Source organism: Phascolarctos cinereus, unplaced genomic scaffold, assembly GCF_003287225.1.
Source record: "Phascolarctos cinereus isolate Bilbo 61053 unplaced genomic scaffold, phaCin_HiC Scaffold_1;HRSCAF=81, whole genome shotgun sequence".
Lineage (NCBI taxonomy): Eukaryota > Metazoa > Chordata > Mammalia > Diprotodontia > Phascolarctidae > Phascolarctos > Phascolarctos cinereus.
The window spans coordinates 194,804,779-194,809,035 of NW_027555514.1; the positions used below are offsets into that span (position 1 = coordinate 194,804,779).

General features: G+C 40.0%; 1 long non-coding RNA gene across 1 annotated transcript; it reads left to right on the forward strand.

The window, feature by feature from the left end:
- The first annotated feature begins 881 nt into the window (after nucleotides 1-881).
- On the forward strand, nucleotides 882-2,967 carry LOC144455609 (uncharacterized). Its single transcript, XR_013484333.1, has 3 exons — nucleotides 882-965; nucleotides 2,172-2,212; nucleotides 2,887-2,967. It is a non-coding gene; the product is annotated as an uncharacterized LOC144455609 (long non-coding RNA).
- The last annotated feature ends 1,290 nt before the right edge of the window (nucleotides 2,968-4,257 follow it).

Genomic DNA, 4,257 nt, shown 5'->3' on the forward strand with positions numbered 1-4,257 from the left:
GTCTGTGATAACTAATCGATCAATTAAGCATCTTTTAAGCACCTGCTACATGTCAGGTACTGTACTAGGTGCTAGGATTGGTTGGTTGGTTGGTTGTTGTCTTTCATTCTTGTTTTCATTTATTTATTTATTTATTTCTGGTCAGGCAACTGGGGTTAAGCAACTTGCCCAGGGTCACACAGCTAGTATCATGTGACTGAGGCCAGATTTGAACTCAGGTCCTCCTGACTCCGGGGCCGTTGCTCTATCCACTGTACCACCTAGCTGCCCCTGTCCTTTATTCCTGATGAGGACCAAAATGACATCACTATGTCCAGCTGTGGCTGATCAGAATGTTCTTTTGGGGTGGATTCTCTAAATTTGTACATCTCGCATTTCTTTTGAGCTACTTCTGTTCTGCTTTGTTCATACAGCATGTTCATACATGCCATGCTGAGCGGTCCCGTGCCATTGTCTCCCATGTCACACCATCAGTTCCAAAGTTCTTAAGAGAGACCTTAAGAGTGTCCTTGTATCATTTCTTCTGACCATCATGTGAATACTTGCCCTGCGTGAATTCTCCATAAAATAGTCTCTTTGGCAAGTGTACATTTTGCATTAGAACAATGTGGCCAGTGCACCAGAGGTGAACTCTCTGAAGTAGAGCTTGAATGCTTGGGAGTTTAGTTTGAGAAAGAATCTCAGTGTTTGGTATCTTATCCCGCCACGTGATCTTCAGAATCTTCCTAAGACAATTCAAATGGAAACAACTGAGTTTCCTGCCATAGCGCTGGTAGACTGTCCAGTTTTCACAGTCATACAACAATGAGGCCAGCACAACAGCTCTGTAGACCTTCAGCTTGGTAGTCAGTCTAATACCTCTTCCCTCCCACACTTTCCTTAGGAGCCTTCCAAACTGAGCTAGCTCTGGCAATGCATGCGGCAACCTCATCAATGTGTACCACTCTGGAAAGTACACTACCAAGGTAAGCAAACTTATCCACAGCATTCAAAACGTCTCCATTCACTGTAACTGATGGTTCCACATGTGGATGGTGTGGTGATGGCTGATGGAGCACCTATGTTTTCTTGGTATTGATTGTTAGGCCAAAATTGGCCCAAGATTAGCACAAAATTAGCACAAGCAGCAGAGAATGGATCCATACTTTGTTGCATCTCATCTTCAGAGGCTGCATGGAGTGCACAATCATCTGCAAATAGAAAATCATGCACCAACACTCCCTCCACTTTGGTCTTGGTTTGCAGCCTTTTCAAGTGGAAGAAGTTGAACAAGGACAAAGAATGAAGCAATTCCTACTCATAAGAAGCTCACATTCTACTAGGAGAGATAACAGTACATAGATAAGCATATGCAATATGAATATAAAAGTGAATAAATATAAAATAGTTAAATACAAAGTAATTTGGGAAGGAGGGCACTAGCAGCTGCGGGGAGCAGGAAAGGCTTTATGAAGAAGCTGGTGCTCTGAAATTTGTCTTAAAGGAAAAGAGGGACTTTGGGGCAGAGATAAGGAGGGATGTGTGATGATCAGCGCAAAGGTATAATGACAGGAGACAGAGTATAGTAGCATATGTAAGGAACAAAGAGAGGATTGTTTGGTTGGCTCACAGAAAAGTGGAGGACAGTAATATCCAAGGGGGTCAGAAGGATATGTTAGGGACAGGTAGTAAGAGGCTTTAAAAGCTTTTTAAAAAATAGTTCTGTATGTTTTGGACCTGCTCTGAAAAGGCCTGCCCATTCTCTTACACCTTTTTGGTGAGAAAGTACTATTTTTTTTTCTATTGCTGCCTTTGGGTGATATGACTCATGTTTTGTTAGTGTTGTATGCATTTTGGCTAAGTTAAATGAAGTGAACAAGCATTTATTAAGCACCTACTATACGCCAGGCATTGTGCTACATACTAAGAAAGGCAAAAAAAAAAACACAAAGACAAAACAAACAAAAAAACCCTGTCTCTTCTCCAGGAGCTCACAAGCTAAAGGGGCAGATAGCTTTCACATCTGTTAGAATCCATTTTTCAGTTCTGAAAGTGTATATTAATTCTCGTTAAGAGTACATTAAGACAGATTTCCATAGGTGTTAATTGATTTAAACATGTTTTTCCCATTCAGCTTTGATTTTAAGATGCTATTTTCTCAGTGCATTTAGCCAAAACTTTCTCCTTAATAGTTTAATGCTCAATGTCTGGCCTGAAGAAGATCAAGATATTTGTAAGTATTGCCTTTTTCCATTTGTTCAGTTTGTCATCAAAATTCAAGCTCAAAGCATTCAGACTCTATTTCCCCTTAGCATATGTTACAAATTTTATACTTGCTGAGTCTAAATGGCTTTTTGATACTTAAGAAAGATTTCCAGGATGAAGGAACTTCTTGATGTCTTTTCTGGCAAAGCCATATAATTGGATAAAGCATCATACTTGTTATACTTCATAGAGATAATAATGTATATAAGGTTAGGTAGAACTGTAAGTAAGCAAGTTGACAAATATTTATTAAGCACCTATTATGTGCCAGGAACTGTATGTACTAAGCACAGGGAATACAATGAAAAGCAAAAAAAAAAAATCTTGCTATCAAAGAATTCACAGTATAATAGAGGAGACAAGATATACATGTAACAAGACTGCTCCCAGCATGTAGCATTGGGGTGGCATGTGTGGTTCAGAGGGAAGTAGAATGGCTTCAAGCCCCTTTTCCAAGCAAGACTTTAATTCCTTCAAGGAGGGGAAGCAGGAGGTTGGGGCCAGAAAAATGATCCCTCTCTTCTCCTCCGAGATATGGGGTTATTAGCTTAGAATTATATCTATCTGTTCTCTTAAATATTGTCAGTCTAGGCAGATACGGTTTTCAGATTCAAGTTAAACTTCTGATTAACATTCCTTAAGGAGGAAAAGAGGACCCAAGATTTTTACACAAGGCTTGACTATCTTCCCACCAATACCAGTTCTACAAGGAGTACACATGGTAAGTAGCAAAGAAACTTTTTTATTCAAGTTGATGGAAAAACATAAATCAGAAAAAGTATACATGGGAGAATATGTACTAGACTATACAGAGCATGGGAGAAGAACAGAGAGTTCAGGACAGAGTCTTAGTTGAAGATCAGAGCTGGATGAAGATCTAACAAATGAGATTGAGGAGGAGGGGTCAGATAGGTAGAGAGGAGAGTCAGGAGAAAGTAGGGTTATGAAAAATTAAGAGAGAAGAGTATCAAGGAGAACAGGGTGACTGACAATGTCAAAGGCTACAGAGAGATCAAGAGGGATTTATCTTTGAGAAAAGTCCGTTAACTTTGGAGAGAACGGTTTTAGTTAAATGATATCAGAAGCCAGATTAAGTTAAGAAGATAGTAAGAGGAAAAAAGTGGAGGCACTGACTGAAGATAGACTTCTCAAAGAGTTGAGGGAGGATGAAAGTGAGGAAAGATACAGGACAACAACTAGAGAGGATGGACAGATCAAGTAAGGGTTTTTTGAAGATGAGAAGACATGAGTGTGTAAGGAGAAGGGCCATCTTTTCATGTAAGACAAGGATGATGGAAGAGATAGTGGGGAAAGGCATACGAGTCATATAAGATGAAAAGCAGAGGAGAAGAAGGAATTCTCAGAATGACCTCAATTTTTTCAGTGCATTATGAAACAGGGTTCTCAGCTGAGAGGGTGGGGGAAGGGGAGCCACGGAAGGTTTGAGGAAGAATGAAAAGATTTGGAAAGGCCTCTGTGGTGGTGAGTGGGATAGTGAATTGATCAGGATGACGTACAGGGATTGCCTCACTACAGTGAGGGCCTAGTTGAGATTATGTAATATAAGTTTGTAGCCAACCCTCTCACCATTTCTTCACTCCAACTTCATTCAACAGTACACGTTTAGGAGTAAAAGCAGTGGAGAGTTGGAGTATTCCAAGGCTAAGGCTTGACAGGGTAAGATCTTCAATAAGATAAGAGATGCGAGAAGAGCACAGAAGAGGGTTGAGACAGCACTATAAGGTCAAGATAGGGAAGGAAAGAGTGTAGCCAGTAAAAGAGTAATGGCCTTGCAAAGAACTAAGGGGTGGAGGGATTGAAGTTCTTGATGAGGATAAAGAACAGGGTAAGGATCGCATTTTATAACAATTGTTTTTGATGTTATTGTGCTGATGGCATGTTTTGAATAGAGACCAGAATTCTATAGAGACGTCAAATACTCTAGCATTCTCACTGTACTTGGATCCATTTAATATATTTGCAGTATGTAAATAATTCATGAATGCAGAACTG